The sequence below is a fragment of the Sinohyriopsis cumingii genome, unplaced genomic scaffold (genome assembly GCF_028554795.1).
Source record: "Sinohyriopsis cumingii isolate HCF-2022 unplaced genomic scaffold, ASM2855479v2 utg000573l, whole genome shotgun sequence".
NCBI lineage: Eukaryota > Metazoa > Mollusca > Bivalvia > Unionida > Unionidae > Sinohyriopsis > Sinohyriopsis cumingii.
The window spans coordinates 595,137-617,823 of record NW_028315911.1 but is presented as its reverse complement, the minus strand read 5'-3'; the positions used below and the strand labels follow the sequence as shown (position 1 = coordinate 617,823).

Sequence of the window (22,687 nt, the reverse complement as noted above, 5' to 3'; positions counted from 1 at the left end):
TGTCATTTTAAAATGGTTGGGCCTGAAAGATGACAGATGTGCCATTAATGGCACACTTCTGTGTATTCTTGTTGTGTACAGTTCTAGAGCGCTGATTTCATCAAAAGGTCATATTTTGTTATAGTGTGTTATACTCGCCAAGATGTATCTCAACAGGAAGTATCCTTGATTAAAATGAACTAAACACAAGAAGGCCAGGGCAAGCATATCGAGACCACCATCAACACAGTGATGTAAACCGTATGACCTTGACTCCAATGTCTAAAGGTGGAGCGACGAACTTCTTGCAGTATTAATTGTCTTACCTTTATAATAATTCATCAAATGTATAAGCAAAATCCATCAATATGTTTAGGAATATAAAAAAACAATGAAAAAATTAAATTAAATCTTAATGCAAATTTTCTCTGCAATCCAAAGATCAAATGGGCGAGAGACTGTGTCGCAGAACGGCCATGACTTTATAATAGTTCAACCCAAAAATGAAGAAAACTCTTCCAGTAGTTCAGGAATATAAGTAAAAACATCAATAGAAAAGAAGCAACTTTAACAAAAACCGTTACGCAAATTTTATATGATTGTGACCATGACCCTAAAGTCAAAGGGTAAACATGCTTACCAACTAACGCATTGTCTTAGCTTCGTTGCGACTGATTCCAAATACGACCAGATCTATCAAGGAAATTAGAAAATATAAGCAAATAAGAACATTTTAACCAAAACTTTAATGTAAACTTTAAACGATTGTGGCCTTGTCTCCAAGGTCATACGGGGGTGAGCAAGCATCTCGCAGGATGAATTGTCTTAGCTTTATAATGATGAATGGCAAATATGACGAGAATCTATTCAGGACTTTTTAAGAAAATATTAGCAAATAAGAAAACCAACCAAGCCTTTGATGCAAATATTCTTTGAACCTGAATCCAAGATAAAAGGGGCTAGTGAGTACGTTATAGAATGAATTGTTTTACGGCCATAATTATTTAAATTATTTATACCATGTATGATGAGAATCTAGAAAGAGTTTAGAAAATGTAAGCAAATTAAAAATTGTAACAAAGAGCCAACTTTAATGTTGACGCAAATGCCGCCTTTGAAAATGTGGCTAATATGTTACGCTTCCCACTAACATGGGATGAAAATATAAATTGAGTGAAGTACTGAAAGGTAAAAATAAGATCATGGTGACCTACTTAGTTCATCTTTGTGGTCTCACCTAGATGCATTGCTATTGGGCTAACAAAGCGAGGATACCTGACATAACAATTTTTTTCTTTCAAACTAAAGCTGTCACTCATTATAAGGATTTCGGGCACTCGTTATCTTTATAAAACAAAAAGTATAAACATAATAAAATTCATTGGCGACCTTGTACATACTGGTTGCTTTTGGGAGCCAATAATTTCGCCCGATCATCCCATGACAGCATTACAAAATGCATATTATCAACATCACACAGAATGAAAAAGGTGCAAGAATAAATACAGGGATAAACATCAAAACAACTGCTTCCATTCTTATGAGGACTATGAGGCATAGGAAATGGAACTTTCAACCACCGCTATATACTTCAATAGAAAAATCTACAAACTCCTCATACGAAATGGATCATTCAATACAAACAAACTGATTACGCGTGCAATTATAATTCTTGAATAGAGCTATGAAATTTCAACCACCGCTATGTAATTCAAAAGTTAAAAGCTCGATATAAAATGAAGTTTCAACCACCACTCTGCAATCCAACAAATACATTTAAAAAGCGAAATAAAAAACGGAACTTTCAACGCAAACAGTTTAACTGATCGTGTTAAAATGGTAATCGATATGTAATATTGAAAGTTCAAGCCCCGCTGTGTCATTCATCAGATAAAATCTAATACCACCAGCCCCCCCCCCCCCCCGAAATGTAACTTTTAACGACTATTTTACATTACAAAAGACGAAGGTGCAGAACTGGAAATATGAAATGCTATTTTCAACACCAACAACTACACTCAACATAAGAAACTGGAATTCTCGATATAAGACTTTGAATTTTTAACTGCAACTTTCTCATTAGAACGTCTTTATACTGACTGAAACTAATGCAATGCAAGGGGTGGGGGTGGTCAAGAAAACGGATAATGAATTGAATTTTCTTCAAATAGTAACTGTCTGCAGCAAACTGTTGGTGCTGGATTTCCCTTGAATGATTGCTAGCGATTGGGCTGTACATAAATGTTTACTTTTTCGTAAAATACTTGATGATTGTCGTGAAGGGGCGGCAGGCGCTAATAAGGCAATAATTTCCGCAAAATCACACGGTCTTGACATATCATAGTTATTAAAATAATACACCATTTTCATAATCTCCAATCGAAGCATTTTCGGCTTTTGTCTCCCACGCTAGGAGCATATAGAGGACCAGGTCAAGGGTAAAACCCACTACCTGATAGCAACGTGACGCAAAGATCATTGCACGTCAAGAAAATCACTGTCTCCGAATGTATTTATTCAAGGGGAAGGGGTGCGTTCACATCCAGGTCCAAAGTGTCTCTCTCTACTTATGTTTTCCTGAGACAATCATTTTTCCTTTCAGATAATTTTATTTATTTTTCCCTTCTTTATTTCACACACACACACACACACACACATCGGCCTAAAATGGTGGAGGCAAATGACTTTAAAACGATACTTTGAAAGTTTAACATCGAAAGTATGACTACGTACCAGAAAGAAGCCATTACAGGAATATTTGAGTGAAAGGTATTTGTAAAAACACGGACGAGCAGTGGAAAGGGCTTATTTGTGAGTCCATTCAAGTTGTAGGCTCCCTTTGTCTCGAGCATGTATGAAGTGTTCAAATTTTAACAACTTAATTTTGATTGGATGAGGTGGTTTGCCGTCGCATCCAATGAAATTCAGACCCGAAGCACAGACATATCTGCTCGATCTGCCAAGGTGTAGATGGGGTTTACATTTTGGAAACTTGGTTAGTGAAGATGTACCTACACATATGAGGCAATACGCATAATATGCCTCGCTTTTGATCAAAATAAAATAAATCTTTCATTTACTATAGAAGCCTATTCGATTGTTTTTATTTTAAGAGTGATAAGTATGGTCACTTGTTATATTACAACTGTGTACTGGCATCCGTTAGTCTAGAGAGACGATGGAACTGCGTCCATGAGAGATGTCCCGGTTGGTGGTTGTGCGGCGTCTGCTGTGGCTAAGTAGTCCAATGCGGGAGTGGCAGTCCCTGCTACACTTGCTACACTTGAAGGTTGCGTCAGGTGTTGGTTGGAGCTGCTTCTTCTTCCTCTGCGATAGTCTTTCATCAGCTAGCAAGCGTTTCTTGTCCTCTCCGGCTTTCAGACCAGTGATCAGAGCATGTCGCTAGCTTGATCTGTCTAGAGCAAGCTCTTCTCAGGTGTTGACATCGATATCAAGGGCTTTCATGTCGTGCTTAGAGACATCCTTGAAGCGGAGATGTGGCCGTCCGATCGACCTTTTGCCAGAGGCGAGTTCCGAATAAAGAATTATCTTTGGGGATCCGTCCGTCATCCATCCGACGTACATAGCCCAGCCATCTGATGCGGCGTTGGCGGAGGAGTGTGATCATGCTGGGAACCTTGGCACGCTCGAGCACCTCGTTGTTTGTTACTCGATCGCTCCAGGTGATCGCGAGTATGCGTCGGAGGCATCGCATGTGAAAGGCGCTCAGTCTTTTCTCTTGTGAGGCGGACAGAGTCCTGGTTTCACTGGCGTACATGAGAGTGCTTAGCACGCATGCAAGTACACGGTGATCTTAGTGTTCATGGTCAGCATGCTGTTGTTCCACACTCTCTGCGACAACCTGGAGAGAGTTGTTGATGCCTTTCCAATCCGCTTGTTGAGCTCAGCATCGAGTGAGAGGTTGTTGGTGATGGTAGAGCCGACGTACATGAACTGACTCACCACCTCAAGTTCGTAGTTGTTGATGATGATGCTTGGGGGGTCTGCGTCCTGAACCATCACGTTTGTTTTCTTTAGGCTTATGGTTAACCCAAACTCATCGCATGCTTTAGCAAAGTTGGACATCAGACGCTGAAGCTCAGCTTCTGTGTGGGTGGCTAGAGCAGCATCGTCTGCGAACAGCATGTCCCTGATGGTTACTTCACGCACTTTGCTCTTTGTCTTCAGTCGTGCCAGGTTGAACAGTCTGCCGTCTGATCGTGTGTGCAGGTAAATCCCTTCTGTGGACGTCCCAAAGGCGTGCTTGAGCAGGACTGGGAAGAAGATGCCGAAGAGCGTGGGGGCAAGGACACAGCCCTGTTAAACTCCACTGCGGATGTCAAAGGGGTCGGATGTTGAGCCATCGTACTGCACTGTGCCTTTCATGTCATCGTGGAAGGACTGGATCATGCTTAGCAGCTTTGGAGGGCAACCAATTTTCGCCAGGATTGTGAAGAGTCCGTCTCTGCTGACCAGATCGAATGCCTTGGTGAGGTCTATAAAGGCCATGAAGACGGGTCTGTGTTGTTCTCTGCATTTTTCCTGCAGTTGCCTGACAGAGAACATTATGTCGGTATTATTATACCTCTCTGCGCGGAACCCGCACTGCGACTCTGGGTAAACTCTGTCAGCAAGCGTCTGCAGTCTGTTCAGGATGACGCGTGCGAAAACTTTACCCACCATGCTGAGAAGTGATATGCCCCTGTAGTTGTTGCAGTCGCTTCTGTCGCCCTTGTTCTTGTACAGGGTTATGATGTTAGCGTCTCTCAAGTCCTGAGGCACTGCACCTTCGTCCCAGCACTGGCAGGAGGTCGTGCAGGTGTGTGAGCTGCACGCTACATCCGCACTATTACACACGCACGCTACATATTACAACTAAAGTTTGAATAAATGCTTGTTTTGTATTCATCTTTTATATAACGATCTTTAATTATATTTCGTTGTCAAATCTCTGACATTATCAAGATTCTACTTTGACTGGAACGGTGCAAAAGATTATGTAGATGTTTTGTCGCAGCACATTTTGTCGACGTAAGCTTAGTTCTGTAGTTTCGATAAGACTATATCTGACAAAACAAGAGTGCGAATATTGTTCAACTCCAGAAAAGAATTAAAAAAACCTGACGAATATTTAGGTTGCGTTTTATTTATTTGACGAGAAAAATAGCTCCATACATGTGCTACACAGAGGGAAGAACAGCAGACTACACCACGATACGGTTGATGGCCCGAAGAGGTTGGAGAGAGAGAGAGAGAGAGAGAGAGAGAAGGGAAATACGACAACGCTGTCATGTCACCAACATTAATTTTGAAAGGACCGGAAACAACAAGGTTATGCTGATATACAGCAATTTTAATTCGCTCATTCATTCGATTATTTGATTAAATTTGTTGGGTTGTTGTTGTTTTTTCTTTCAGTGTAACAGAATGGTTACTTGCATTCCGCATAAATCTTGTAATTCTGTTTCTAAGAAAAAGCATTTAATTCAGAAGTCATGATCATTTTTCTTTTGTTTATGTCTTTGATTAAATTGTTACATTTTAAATACAGGAGCTCTTTTTGTTCTATTCTATATCATAGCTCATCTCTCTGTTATTACATCCATTAATTTCATATTTTACGTTATGAATGACTCGATAAGAGCAACAACACCGTGGCAAATTACCATAACAGGTGGGGGATATATTGTATCACCCACCCCCTTTGTCACATTGACATACCATTGACATACAAATGAAAACCATACAAATTTTCTCAAATTTAAATAGTCAGAATATGTAACAGTAGCGTAAAAGAAAGATCAGCTTTGGTATTACCCGAAAGAATAATTAAACAGTTGTTATTTTGTATCTAATGGATCATATCATCTTCTTGTGTGTGAATCAACTGAAAGTTAAAGATCTATTACCGGATGATCAAAACCGAGCAGCTGTGGATTTTAATTGGTGCATGATATTTTCTTCAATGTTTTTATTTTTATATTTTTATTTTTTATATTCGTACATGCTTGATGAGTCGCTTGTAATTCCGAAAAGTTTAATGGTTAACCAGCGCATCTGCGATGTTATACGCACCCAGATTGCACCAAATAACCGAAGGCTAAAACTGAACTTGAAGTTATTCACATGATTTACTTTTCCGGGGGGGGGGGGGGGGGCTGGGTGTCATAGTGGTATAAAGCGCTCGCTTTTATCGTTTACTGCCCTCACCTCTGTTCATTGGGGTTTGAGACTCGGGTTATGCCAATATGGATATGTTGGAAAGTTTGCCAGTAGCTTCCCGTGGGTCGGTGGTTCTTACTGGGGGTTTTCCCGGGTTCTTCCTCCACCAGTTCTGCTCGCCGTTACGTACCGTGAGCTGGAAAAATGGCGTTAAACCAACAACAGCAACATTTCCAGCAAGATTTCGTCACAAATACTTTAACTGCTTGAACAGGGAAACAAAAAAGAAAAAAAAAAAAAAAAAAAAAACCACATTTGTCCTGCATACCAATGATGGAAAATCAAAATCGAACGCTTGGTTGGTTGACTTTTAAGACCCATCTTCATTTTTGACTTGTTACACAATATTTCTCATGGTCCTATATCGACTCCATCATCACAAAAATGTGAGAGGGGCTTTTTGTACATGTTAATTATGTCATACATACATAAATTTCCTGTGATTTCCAACAAGAGACTTCGTCAAATGATAACTAGTTATCTACATATAATCCGTAGCCAACTAATGAAGATTCCAATTTGATTAATCTCTTTGTCAAAACTTGGTCAACTAATTACCTCTGTAATGACGCAAGTTGTGACATAGGTATGTACATTGTCTCTGTGCACGCCTTTCCCACCGAGGGACCCTTTGATCAAAGAAATGGCCCATAAACTTATAATAAAAAAATGTTCAGTTGTACTTTCGGATTCAATTCGTCATGCTGCATTTGATGTAGTTCTTTATCGCGTTTGGTGGTATTCAAATACTTCAAAAGCATATCTAATAGCCTATATTGGAGTTCATTAAACATATGTATTACCATAATAATACCTCTAGCACTATCAAAACTTTTTACATCGAGATTTATTCAGTCAGTCAATGGGGACTGACGAACAGTTTATATCTTTAACATTTTTGCAATTTAAAATAGGCAAGCCAATCCCGAAGGTAGCAAGCAGTTTTATAAAAAATAAAATTAAAAAACTAAAAAAAATATAAATTAAACAACACCAACAAAAGCAACCAAACAAACAAATAAATGCAAAAGAAATGCTTATGGAACACGAATGCTCCAAAACAACGCAAAAAAACTGTCCTAAACACAGAAATTAATAGGAAGGTACCGTATAACCGAACCAAATATAATGGAATCGATAATAAATATAAATTACATACCTTGGTCAATATCTAAGCAACCTTTCTTTTTCTTGAGTAGTAACGACAAACTCTACGTTACCTGGCTATCATGAAAATAGTGTGAATCATGCAAGCCGCTTTCCTACCGATTCTGTTATATCAAGCTTTTTATAAGGACTTTTCCCTATCGACTGTTGAATCAAGCTTATATAAGGACTCTTCCCTATCGATTCTGTTGAATCAAGCTTTTTAAAAGGACTCTTCCCTATCGATTCTGTTGAATCAAGCTTTTTATAAGGACTCTTCCCTACCGATTCTGTTAAATCAAGCTTTTATAAGGTCTCTTCCCTATCGGTTCTGTTGAATCAAGCTTTTTATAGGGACTCTTCCCTATCGATTGTTGAATCAAGCTTTTTGTAAGGGCTCTTCCCTATCGATTGCTGAATCAAGCTTTTTATAAGGACTCTTTCCTATCCTATCGATTCTGCTGAATCCAGCTTTTTATAAGGACTCTTTTCTATACTATCGATTCTGTTGAATCAAGCTTTTTATAAGGACTCCTCCCTACCGATTCTGTTAAATCAAGCTTTTATAAGGTCTCTTCCCTATCGGTTCTGTTGAATCAAGCTTTTTAAACGGGCTCTTCCCTATCGATTGTGTTGAATCAATTTTTTAAATAATTATAAGGACCGTGGTTTTCAATGGATACTGTCATAACTTTTTATAATTGTATTGTAATTACAATAGGTTACAAAATATTTAATCATCTGCCACTAAAATATTAAATTTAATTTCCTTCAGTTTAAAAAAGAAACCCAACAAAAATATCGTGTAAATAAGCCCAAGGAAAATCATAATCGAATGCTGTAAGTCACAACACTATCTTTTTCCATGGTCCTGTATGAACTCGGCTTTCTGTACATTATAACTACATCACACTTTCATATATTTGATATAATTTCCAATTTGAAAGTTCGTCAAAAACAAATATTATCTACGCGGAATCCATAAGCAGCAAATAAAAATTCCAAGTTGACTGATCTCTATGTCAAAATCTGGTTAACTAATTAAATCGGTTGTGACGCAAATTGTGACGCAGGTAAATGCATTATTTTCCGTGTACGTATTTACTAGTGAGACCTCTTACCACAGAAATGTCTATACATACAGAAGAGAATGGTTGGATTGTATATTCGGGTTCAGTTACATTACGCTGTGTTTGCTGAGGTATTTTATCGCGTTTGGCGGTGTTCAAATAACTCTTCAGGCTAATGTAACACCTGAAGTGGAGTTCATTAAACAATTCACATGGGGCGGGAGGTTGGAAACTTGCCCCCCCCCCTCCCCGATTTCACCTCTAAACCTGTTTTGGCCTATATCCATAAAGTTTAATAGATGATAACTACAAGTTTGCCCCTACCCCCGACCTGTGTAAGCCTAACTCTAAGCCAGCAGGCAAGAAAAAATACAAAAATTAAAACCCGAGCAAACAAATAACTAAAACATAGGAAATGTTCATGGAACAAAATGAATACTCCACCATATCACAGAGAAACTGATCTAAGGGAAAAGCTCAGACAGTGGGTACCATATAACATACCCATGTAAACCCAAATAAACTGGAATACACAATAAATTACATCCTTGATCAATATCTGAGCGACTTTAAAGTCCTTTTTCTCTGGCAGTAACGACAGCACTACGTAGTGCTAGCAGTACACTATTGGGAAACGCACATATCATTTTCCTGTAGATTCTGTTAAATACAGACTTCTGAAAAGGGACGCTATTTTCAATGGATATTGTTATAAATGTTAATATTTTCACTGCAAATTGCAAATAGATACAAATACTCAATTGCCTGACATCAAAAGCAATTTGTTAATATTTTAGTTTCCTGAAAAAAACTCCACCAAAAACAGACAAAGTCAATTTTGATAAGCTTCTTAAATATGAAGCTTTACAAATCAGGCTTCTCACCAGCACCACCAGTAACCATCATGGTTTGAAAAGATGATGACTGTTGCGTTAAGACATCTTTGCACGTTTTCTAATATACATTTAGAGGAACAGGACAGCCTCCACCTCACCCCTTAAATAGTCATCCATACTCTGAGCCATTGCCGCTAAATAAGCGACTCTGTTTCTGGCGATTTACTATCCAATTTTGGATATTATCCCTACGCCGACCTACTCTATTTGTCAAAAGTAAAGAAACTGTTCCCAAAAAACACTACTTTGTTTATTTTCCTGACTTGATAAGGTCATTCTAATATATGCTGACTATAATTTAAACTATATAAAATTCTTCGTAAATATGTGTTAACACGTATTTTTACAAAACACAATATTGTACATGCTTTTTGGTGCACGTTCGTTGTTCAAATCTTTCGTTTCGGAGGGGCGTAGATTGACATATTGTCAAAGCTATTCAATTTCGGAGGAAATTTAATCTTGGGTGCATACCGAAATCCCATAATGCCATGACAGAAGTAATCGGTTTTGAGAAAACAATTAACCTTTTAACCCGTAAATTATTAGCCTTTTCCGCTACCGCATGCGAGGCATGTCATGTAGAATTCATGTTATTTTGCCGAATCACCAGTTTTATTCCTATCGTCACAATTATCTTGACCTTCGAGCCTTTTGACAAAAAATGAACTGGGTTCTTCCTTATACAAAGCCATCCACTGAGTTTGAGAACTGTTGATGAAGAACTTAAGTTACTGTTCATAAACCAGTTTTCTTCTTTCAGTCAGATTGACCGTTGCCATAGTATACCCAAAGAGATAGGGTTCTACTTTTCCCAATGTGCCAGTCCTCCACGAAGTTTAGTAACTGAAGATGGCGGAAAACCAGAATTGTTGAACAGAAGCATTTTTCTAATTTTAGGCAAAGTGACCTTGAACTTTTAATATTTTTACAATCTCAAATCGAAAGAGTTCTCCCGATACGTCAAGTACAAGTTATCCGTAAAATTTGGTAGCTTTCGATTGTGTTGAACTGGAATTTTTGTGCGGAAACCATGACGGACAATATCAGTATAATACGCTCTGCCTAATGGCGGCGTTTATTTTAAAAAAGCGTATTCTAGTGAAAGTAATCAAATATTGTCGTCTATTTCTAATAACAAAAATGCAATCTAGGTACTCCTATCGGTTTGATTTAATTACAGCGTATATGTTCACTGAAGTCATATTGCCCCAATACACGGGGTACTGATCAATAGGGGCATATAAATAATAATAATATATTAATCAAAGTGAATGCTCTTGTCGCGAGCACAGAATCATAAATGTATCTCCAGCCGAAACGCAAGTCTCGAATCGACATAGGAGTCCACAACGTGAGCTTAACGTTGGGAAGTATATAGTTTTGTTCTGAATCGCACAGCGTATTTGCGTACACTGTATTTTATAAAAATAATGGCGGAGAACCGCTATCTTTCATCCTCTTTGAAAGGGTAATAATGACAGATAATTCTCCCGTGCCGAGAGTTTCTTCGCCTTTTCTAGGTGAAATTCAATGATTATACTCCATCTTGATAGCTCCTGACATGCATAAACAAATTTATGGACTTCTATTAGTAAATGCCACCGTGAAAGCCACGTATCATCTCAGACAAGAGAGATGGGAACGGACGTGTATCTTTACGGGATTCCTCTCGTCAGATCGGCATATTTCCAATTATTGCTTATATGTACATTTTAGAACAATCAACGGGCGTGAATATATCTCAAAGATGAAAGAGGCTAAAACACGAACAAAGGATACTATCCAATAAAAAGGAGGAAACTAGTGGTTTTCTTTTGCATTTGCTGTCGAGGAAATTTTGGAACTAAACGCTGGACTGAAATTGTTATCTAGTACATTGTCATGCAAAAAAATTGGTTTTGATTAAGCAAAATTACAACCTGGTTTAATAAGTTAATTTGAATATTGTTTCAAAAAGTACAGTGCCTTGAACTTCAACAAGGATAAGCGTTACCCTTCGACAATTGGAACTGACAATCGTAACTTTAAAGTCTGCAAAATCTATCGGTAGTATAGTGTGTGCTGAGCACATTCATGTCAGTCAAATCCGATTTTAAAAAAAAAAAAAATATGTGATCGGCAGATGGGGAGTATGCTTATTAATTTACCAAATTTTAAACGCGTTTCTTTTATCTTCTTAATGTGTTTAATAAACCATTTATCGTTAACAAAGGTCGGGTAACTGGTGTAATAGAGGAATATTGACGGAATTCACAGAACCACACCAAGTCATATTCACAAATATCTGATAGCCGGAAAATTACGGCAATAGTAGCTTAACACAATTCAGCAATCACATAAGCGACAGTTAGTTTTCGTTCTTTCCTAAGGGGTTACACGATCATAGCTACTGATCACACTCTATAATGACATCTTTATTGAGACAAACGGCGTGCTGCAGGGCTCTTTTTCATTATCAGCGTATATTGTAAATGCATTTAGTACCTACCGTTTATTTCACTTACTATATGACTGCGACCAAATCGTCTAATCTTTGCCATCTTCTAAATTATGGTGCCTAGCAGCTAGACCCGGCTTCTATTTTAACTGCTATCCACGGAAAAACGTTACCAAGTGCAATATACTTAATCACATCAGACTGTCTCCATTCTCCGATCGAAAAATAGATGTATGTCGCATTTTGCCAATTTTCGAAATTGAATAATTTAGCAAGCAATATGAACAATGAACGAGAAGAAGAATTTGAGAAAATACAAACACGAATCAACACCATTAAAAATCTTGATTACGAGATCGAGAGACAGACGGACAGGTTTTCTAAATCGATTCTACGAATAAAACGAAATGACTGATACTGAAAATTGATGGTACATATCTAAAAACGAATCAACGCGTGGAAAATAAAATCCAATAACGCCCTTAAGCACTGACGCAAAAATATACTACATAAATAAAAAACCAGTACAATCATCTGTATATTCACTTTTACATGACTTTGCAACACTTTCCTGAACAGATGTGCAATTTAACTTTATACTTTTAAAACTTTACCCTAAGTAGATTCCATGTAGCTAATATCGTATTGCGATGTCGTTAAACGCTGGTACCTACATACATTTTTGGCAACATTTTGCATAAGTAACATTACTCCAACACTCATTATAACATGAATATTAATATGTTCTATAAAATAAAGCAATGTAATGTTACCAGGAAAACATGGTCTTAAGAAGGGCATCATTGTGCTTTAGCAGATGAAATAATGTCAGGTTTCCTTCAACAGCTGAAAGATATATATAAAAAAAGGTCAAATTGACATGTCAAATTGTCAAAAAAAAGCTTTAAATAAAGTGTCCGTTCCCAATGAACAAGAGGCTTAACGGGGAAAAAATGTTAACACTTCCTATTTGCCGTATATCATCTTGGAAATATGTGAGCGGGTGCTCCGAATGGGCGAGTTGTCTAATGCGATCACTCTTGCAGATCACAGTCATCTCACCTCTGTCCGCGTGGATTAGAGTCTCCGTCTTGACCAACAGGGCTATGTGAGAAAGCTTGGCAACAGCTTTCCGTGGGTCGGTGGTTCTTTCAGCGTTATTCTTCCACCAAATATAATGGCTGCCATATAAAGCCTGTGAAGTCAGTATCGTATCTATCTCACCACGGGCGTCACGGCAAACGTTTGTACCCCGCCCACATACTATCACTTTAATTTGTTATTTTTTTCCAATGTCCAAATATAAATGCGAGGATGACCACGTAAGCAGTGAAGAAATATTGGCTAAATCTTTATAGATGATTCAACAATGTTGTTTTTTTTAAAATTTAAAAATGGCATTTGTTCTAAATATTTTGTTATATTTACATTTTGATTCTTTAAATCTATATAGAATCATAGGCACCTGTAACTGCCGCACGCCGGACACCTGCAGATACACGCTTGTGACATAGCATATGTAACTGACACTGATATTGCTGTTGGTTTAATGCTATGACGGCCAGGTTAAGGTGGAGGAAAAACCCGGGAAACGTGGTTCAAACCACAGGAAGAATCGCCGATTTACAGGAAACTACTGGCAAACGTCCACAGATACCCACACTGTCCGAGCCTGAGACTCGAACACATGGACAGAGGTGAGATGGCAGTGATCAGTAATGCGATCGCTTCTGACTACTCGGCCATCAGGGTCCCTTACAGTTACATAAAAATGTCGATGAAGAATATTTATGGTACTGAGCAAAGAATAAACTGTAAAATCAGGCGATCTTAGGGTACTCTCCAACTGAGACCAAGGCCGATTAGACAAAAGTTTCCGTGTCGAATTCTCTATCATATCCAACAATTTTGAGGCCATTACGTCTTTTCAAACATGACAGCGAATCCATGGAAAAAGGCTCATGTTTTGGTAGACCTTAATATGTTATTGGTGAGCGGGAAGTGGCTGATGTGAGGGGTGCAATCGACGAAGACGTTCAATTTACATTGTAAGTTCATTATATTATTACGGCATTAAATCGCTTGCTGTGTTTAGTGTACTGAAGAATAACGTGAAGCTCAGAAAGAGTTCTACTAGATTTGTGCGGCATTTCTTGATGATTGATAAAAGAACAAGCCCGGGCTGATATCACCAAACTGATAATCATGAAATATGAAAAGAGTGGTAAGTTTTATAAGCATTTTTCGGTGCAAAATGATTTATCGTCTGGGTAGATGTGCATGACTCAGCTACAGCCAGTGGAAATATTAATATCTCTTAAGCATGCATGCGCAAACTCTTGCGGAACGCGACCTGATTTTAACCGGTTATATGTAAGTCATACGGCGTAGCTTTGAAAATCGCTATCCGAACCGCGGATGTGAGGTAGTTGCAAACACCTTCTCCGAAGCGTTACCAAAAGTTGACAACTACTCCATGGCAATATACCGGCGACTACATCAGCTGTTGTGACCGAATTAAGAAGCACAGTATCCAAACAATGTTAAACTCTCCACGCAGTCCAGATTAAGCTCCAAGTGAGTTTTGGTTTAATCGAGCTCTCGAGGGTTCGTGAGGGCGGACAGCCCACACCACTGAGAATGAGCGCGAAATAACCCGAATATTCCAAGACTAAATTTTCAACGACCGAAACAGTCAGCTGGATCCTTGGTAGACATGGACCAGTCAAGAAGCCCTGGGTCACAGCTGAGGTTCTGAACCTGTGTGACAAGAGGGAACTGAAGAAGAAAAAGAACGATACAGAAGGGGCAGTGCAGTACAGTCAACCGAGAAGTCAATAAAAGCATGGAACATGCAAAAGGAAACTGGATAGAAGAACAGTCCAAAGACATTGATGGAAACTTGAAAAGGAACAACATCAGGAAAGCATACCAGCTGGTCCAAGTTCTAACAAGAACAAAACAACGGCGGGTTACCTCCTTACAGGACAAAGCCGGAAACTGCCTCACAGAATAAAAAGATGTTCTGGAAAGATGGACAGAGTACTGTGCAGACTTTACAACCACCGAGCCACAGTAGATCCAGAGGTACTGAATGTCCCTCCAGCAACTAACAACGACAACCACTCTATCCTACGCGAAGTAGAAGCCGCAGTGAGATCGCTGAAAAAGATGTCAGCAGAGTAGAAAACATCCAAGCAGAACTGGTCCAAGCTGGGAGAGAAGCAATGATTAGCGCCCTCACAAACATCTGCAACAAGATCTGGAAAACAGGAGCATGGCCATCGCCGTGGACCCAATCACTGATCATCACCCTCCCCAAGAAAGGCAACTTGCAACAGTGTCAAAACCACCGTACAATCAGTCTTATAAGCCATCCAAGCAAAGTCATGTTAAGGATACTGCTAAACTGACTAAAGCCACAGGCTGAAAAAAATCGTTGCCGAGGAACAGGCAGGGTTCAGAGCTGGCGCAGTACAACAGAGCAGATCTTTAACCTTGGGATACTTTGTGAGAAGTACCTCCAACACCAGCATAATCTGTACCACGTCTTCGTGGATTTCAAGAAGGATATTTGACAGGGTAGGGTATGCAACTTGTGGGCGATCATGAGACTGCAACATCAATGCCGACCGCATCACAGTAACAGAGCACCGCTATGACAAGGCCACCAGTGCAGTATACTTCAACGGCAGCTTAAGGGACTGGTTCAGAACGACAGTCGGAGTCCGACAAGGCTGTCTGCTCTCTCGACACTGTTCAACATCTTTCTGGAAAGAATCATGGCAGAAGCGCTTGAAATGCATGAAGGGACGGTCAGCATCGGAGGCAGAACAATCAACAACTTACGTTTTGACGACGACATTGATGGACAAGGAGGAAATGAGCAATAATTAGCTAGCTTAGTGGAGAGCCTCGACAAAATCTCTGCAGCCTACGGTATGGAAATCAGTTGAGAAGACCAAAATGATGACCAACCACACCAAAGGCATCAGCAATTACATCATATTCCAAGGTACGAAGCTAGAAACAGTCGACAGTTTCAAATATTTGGGGAGAAATTGTAACAGATGAAGGACCGAAGCCTGAAGTACTCTCCAAGATTGCATAGACAACAGCAGCGCACTCAGTTCAAAGGTCAGACTGATGCACTCACTGGTGATCTCCACATTTTTCTACACCTGCGAATCATGGAACATAACAGCTGACTTAGAGAAAAGGATACAGGCCACTGAGATGAGATGTTTCCAAAAGATCGGCGTCACATAAAAGATCATGTCCCCAATGAAGAAATACGGCAAATGATAAGATAAGCCAGTGGGCCTCACGATGACCTCCTGATCACAGTGAAAAAACGTAAAATGCAGTGGTATTCAAGGCACTGTACATGGAAGAAGAATGAGAGGCACGCAAAGAAAGAGGTGGGAAGATAACATTCGAGATTGGACAGGCTTGACACTGAGCAACTGAGCAAGATGGAAAATCGAGAGGAATGGAGGAAGCTGGTTGTTCGGTCTTGTGCGATGTCCCAACGGTCTACCAGACTACGGGACTGATGATGATGATAATGATGATGGTGATGAAATTTTCATTACAGTTAAACAGATAAAAGTATTCCATGAAAACGCTTATATTTCAGGAACTTCAGGGGGACATCAAGCCCCCTCCACCCAAACAAAGAGTTTCATCACAAAAGACCCCATGCCAATTTTTGTTTACGCCCCTTTATCCGCAATATTTCTGGATCCGCCAATGCCGTTATCAAAGATTCGCTGAGGGGAAAATTATTTGAAAGCCGCCATGCGGTTGAAAGTGCAGTTTTCCAGTATGAAGAACATACCAAAGTGTGAATATGAAAATGGCATTTATTGATTGGATATTCAGACTAAAAAAGTGTACATGGCTGCAGGATGAGTACTCTGAGGGGATGCACTTGCATTGCTATTCTGATCCATATGAAAATTTTAACATCATGGACAACCCTGATAGGGTAAACCGAACTAAAATTAATGCTGCGGATAATAGTGTAAATATCTGCTAAAAGTTTTTAAAAAGGGACATCCCGTAATCGTGCTTCTTAAATGCTAGAAATCGGACATAAATGTGGATGAATTTAGCGTTAAGTATACTAAAATTGTATCATGTCAATTAAGTCACTTCTCCGGAACTAATGATTGGAAAAATGTTTACAGACACTTTAATATCGAGTGTTATGTATATTTAATTTAATTGTTTGCCTGTTAGTTTTAATGTTTTTTAAATTCCATTATATGCTATTGAAATGTAACATTGTTAATTGGATTTGACATTGTCCAGAATTTATTTATTTTTAAATTTTAATTTGATGTAAAAAAAAAAAAAAAAATAATAATGGAAACATTGTATCTAGTTGCTGACCTTGTCCCAAAATCAGTGACAGTTTTGGTAAACAACTTTTTAAAATTATCTTTCTCAGAGTAAGAGCCATTAAGTTTAGTCAAGGTCATACCTGGACTACGTGACATAAGCATGTGTCAATTGGTAAACCAACTTGTACTTTTCCAGAAGGATGAACTTCTGCCCCTCATCCAGGGCTAAAAACATTTGACATGTTAAGTTGTATTATGTTGTGACCAGTTTGGGCTGAATTTTATTTTTCTTCAAATTATTTAATTCAAATGATTGTTTTCTCTGGAAATACAAAAATGCTTTGATAATTCTTGGACAAAGACATTTACTGCAATTAAAATGGAATTTAAAACTAGAATAATATTTTCTGTGATTCAACAAGAGACTGTTGACACATCGGTACAATGCTGACAATTACAGAACTCAATGCCTTCCATTTTGGATATTCATCAGAATTTAAACTGTGATTCACTTACAACTTTTCTTGATAGGTCCTGTGTTTTAATTCTTGGATTACAATTTGGATTTAATTTGCAATAATGTAAGTTCTTTTTTTCTTATTTATTTACTTTGTAGTCAAGGGAAATAAAAGTTATTTGTTACATTTTACAAAGCTTGTTAAACATATATCAATAATCCTTTAATTGTTTCTTTTCATACTCCACATTAAAGACTATTTTTTTAATATTCAGACTCAATAAATACATATGAACAAAAATGATATTCAACTTTATTCCTCCCTCAGTTTGCATGACTTCTCCCTTTTCTATCTTGAGGGAGAAGTCATTTTCTCATTCTTATGAAATTAGCTTTGAGAACTGATAAACATACATGCATACATGCATTTATAGCATGAATACACACATTCACTGTATGCAAGTTTGTATATCAAGATATTTTTAGGTCAACCCTCATTCAGCTGGGGTGAAACTTTTGTCCTTTATCATTTATACAATCAACTTTTGTATCTTATTTTGCAGAACTGATTATATCACACACTTACAATTGCTCTTAATGAATAACTATATATATTTTTCTTCAATACATTCAGTACACTCATGGACATCAAGTACAATGATCTGAATTTTCTGTCAAAATCATAGTCTTTATACCAGAAAAGACCAAGTCACTAACCACAATGAATATGGCAGTTGCTGTGAGACAACAGCTCCTTCTGTCACAAAAAAACTTCACACAAGTTTTAAATCAAGGTACTATGGTGTTGATTTCTCATTCAGCTGAGACCAACAAATTGTTCTTGGAATTTTCTGACATCACACCTAGGTATGTCAGAGAAGAACTGTATAAGACAAGATTTGTGCAGGCAGTTTATCAAACCACACACTACTCATTAATACAATTATTTCAAAATACCTTTGTAACCAGATGGCAGGTCCTTATCTTTTCCATTTATCTATGGCATTAAATCCTTTAGAATACTAATTTATAATCCCTCTTCCGTTGATCTATGGCTGTGGTTCCCAAAGAGGATGGTATTGCCCCCTTGGAGCGGTGGGATTACCGAGTGGGCGCTGAATAATGCTTTTAACAGCATGGCCCAAAAAAATTTGGCACCACTGATCTATGTCATTAAACTCATTACAATGCTCACTATTTTAGTAGTAATCCCTGTTAGAACAGAACAACTGTATATTCAATGACTACTGACCCTGGATTTGAACTGCTGACACATGCATAGAAAGCATCACCTCATAGCAAGAACAACATATCTTAAACATTTTAGAAAGCCTACAGCAACAGGGTCTAATATTTGGGATGGTTATAACATGTTGCACTTCCGTTGGGGTGATGCTGTTTTCCATGCATGCATCAGCAATTTAAATTCCAGGTCAATATCTGCTGAATACACATTGTTCTGTTCAGACTGGGATTAATACTAAAGAAAGTTTGTGTTCTAAAGGATTTATTGCCACAGATCAACATAGGAGGGATTATACCTACCATCTGGATACAAAGGTCAGTAGAAATAGATTTATTAATTTGTAGTGAGTGTCCCAATATACTGCTTGCATAATAAAGCATACGCTCCAGCATGAATCGGGTCTTCATAAAATGATTCTCCACCACCAAGTCATGATGAAAAAATAAAAGAAAGAAGCAGAGAACAATTTGTTAGTCTTGGTCTTTAACCTTCACAAAATCAGAATGGTTAATATATAACTTTTAAGCATTGAATATACTGGTTAAATAGTGTTCTTAGTAAAATACAATACTGATGCCTGCTGTCTCTCTAAATCAAAACACTTGCGAAAATTACTTAGGATTTGTGACTTGAACTTTTATTCCTTAATAAATAATCAATTGTAAATAACTTTTGCTTAAACACCAATTGCTTCTCTGCGTTGAATGAAGCAGTCCTTGTAAAGGTGATCACAAGAAACTGTCACAAAAAACACCAACCATACAAAATGCTCTTATGAGACAAAATAAAAGAACATAGTTCCTGTAACAAAATTAATGAGGAAGAGAGAAACAGCTGAGTCATCATATACACCCGCATCGTACTGAAGAGAATACATGTCATAATATATGTCTGATTCCTGCGCCACTCTGCAATTTCTTGAAGCAACAAATCGTTCTTATATTGATTCCATCGACTGATACAAAGTGGAAAAAATCATGAGACAGCAATCCGGTCACTCTAAACACTATGCATATCAGTGAACCCAATCTACTCTGCGTTATAGCCGATAGCGCACGGATCTATACCTTATTCAGTATCATAGTAATGACAATTCTACCACTTACCTTTACAAATCTCTTTTGATTCTGGAACTGTTAATCGATGGTTGAGCTGATTCCCGTTGATGAATGCACAGAATATGCACTTTAAAACATTATGATTATGTTATCCATGTTCTGTCTATTTTCGTGTGACATCTTAAGCTGTATTTTATTTGCCATAATCTGTTAAGCAGAAATCAAATTTACCGAAACGGAAGTAAACACTGCTAAATATAAAGCGCCACCTCTGGGTAATTCAGGGAGGTATCAAAGTATTATTAATGCCTGAAACTTGACGGTATTATTTACGGACTTTTTGCCCAAAACAATCACAAAGTGTTGGTAATGGAAAATGCATTCTCGATATTAGATCATGCCTTTTTAGCATTTAATCACGTTTCGTAAAAATCGTTTATTTAAGTTGCGATAGTGTCAATTATAAATGGGAGATAACTCCAGGTGTCGAGTACATGAATACAAGTTCTTTCGTCGTTTTCGGTAACCAGTGGAAAAAAGAAAAAACCACTTAAGTGAAAACAACCGAGATATGATTGTAATTTTCGCCAGTAGTGAATTTTGTAACTTCAAAATTAACAATGTCACTGAATTTTCGTTCAAAAGTTGAATTTTTGGAATCTTAAAAGTTAGAGAATGGTCATTTTTAAACCAAAGCCATTATAAAATATGAGAGTAACGTGTTAAATATTTTTTCAAAAAGCAACAACGAAAGAATAATACAGTTGTATATCTCATATTAAATACCAACATTCATCAATGCACAAAATGTAAAATTGTATTCCATCCAAAATAAAATAAAATCGCAAGTATATTTGTAACCAGATCAGTAGCTTGCCAAACAATGTGCTGGTGCATCTTAGTACTAATATTAGTACCCTTACTCCTACCTCGTGGGCAACCACAACAAATCAAGATGAGGCTACGACATCATAGCTAGATGCATCTGTCCTAATAATTTAAAAGAAAAACAAACATTGCTTGTCGAATAGATCGGACTGTACAAAAGAGAGAGCCAACAACTAGTGGCATAAACTGTGCATTATTAAACAATTTAATTAGCATCACTCGGTCAGTAGCAGATATGTAAACATTTTGTATTAGGTTTCTTTCTGTTAAATATATCAAAACCTTTTAAGTTGTAACCATGGTTGCTAGGCATGGGTTAAGAACGCTGACAACACTGGAAATATATTGACTAGCATAAAAATGAAAAATACAATGTTAAAAGTTCAAAACATACTCATTCTTGTATAAAAAAAAAAGGCCAGCATTTACAATCAACAAGTGAAATTTAAAGTGAAACTGACAATTTTGCGTGTGGACCAGTCATTTGATATAGCGTAGGCCATCTTGGCTTCAGAAGTATTTGTTAGTGTCAGGTAATGACAGCATCAAATTTAGTGCTATTCAGACCCCGATTTGATAAACATATTTTTGGGTGTGATAAATTCATATGAAGATTCTATAATGTTTTAGGAGCATTTCACAATGTGCAAGATAGAACTTCATGACGGTACAGTTGCTATATATCACAGGACTCATTAACTGTCAATCCAAGATTTTGGTGTAAGTCACCATCTCCACATTTTCAATCGCATTGCGGTATTTGGATGCACTTATTCAGCAATATATAATTCTTTTATTCATGTACATAATGTCTTTAATTTACGCCGTGAAAAACAACAACATTGTCTAATGATCATATTAAACCTTTAGAGCCCCTGGGTATAATACAAAATACACACACACATCTATCTATCTCTATCTATCTATCTATCTCTATCTATCTATGTGAGAAATATCAGGTGCACTGGAGCCAACAAGGGATTGCAGAGTTTCAGGAATTGATTACGATCACTGCAAGCAGCTGACAATGAACTGTACAGAATTAGCATTTTACTAGCCTATGCACTTTCATTTCTTAATGAGTCTTTGTCAAAGGCAATTGCACAAGAGTTGCAAACAAGGAAACAATAAAAATAAGTGTTAAATTTACAAAAGTTTACACCACTATGTCTAATGGAAGTACTGTACATACATATATATGTGTGTGTGTATGTATGTATATATATATATATATATATATATATATATATATATATATATATATATATATATATATATATATATGTCTATGCTTTTAGAATAAGTAACACAAATGAATGAAAAGGAGCAAGAGTTTTAAAATTCAACAAATAATTTTTTTCTCAAGAATTCAAAGTGAAAATGAAAAAAAAAGAGCTTACACTATTGCAAATTAAATTGCAAAATAATCCTAGAATTACAGACACAAGTCCTAAATATGAAAAGTCCTGAATAAACTTTAATGGAAATCCAAATTAAGTCCAATGCTGAAGGTGTTGATGTGCCTGCAATTCACTATAAATCCCAGTGAATTTATCCGTCCAAGAACATTTTTTTAAATGAGAACTCTGTATTTACAGAGAAAAAAATCACTGAATTAAATAATTTGAATAAATATATTCCAACCCAAGTGAATTCTGGACACAACAATAATACAAACTTGATTCTGCTAGATCTTAAAGTATGAATCTTTCTAGTAACAAGATTATGTAGTCTTCCACTTGATCTCAGGTCACATTAGTTAATGGAAAATAACTTTCTAGAGAGTTCTTAATGTTTACAAAATAAAATGATTGTTATTGTTAGAAAGTCTGTTACTACAATTATAATATGTAACCTGGACTGTCAGGTACACCAGGTAAATTGTAGGGGAATTCCAATAACCTAGACCCAGACCAAAATAAACATGTTCTATTAAT

General features: G+C 37.4%; 1 protein-coding gene across 1 annotated transcript in view; it reads right to left on the bottom strand.

The window, feature by feature from the left end:
- Positions 1-21,982, bottom strand: part of LOC149773781 (uncharacterized) — a 215,533-nt gene extending 193,551 nt beyond the window's left edge. The window contains exon 1 of the mRNA XM_089946020.1: positions 19,911-21,982. The gene's annotated coding sequence lies outside the window, so the exon portion shown is untranslated. The remainder of the gene's footprint in view (positions 1-19,910) is intronic.
- Between the last annotated feature and the right edge of the window lie 705 nt (positions 21,983-22,687).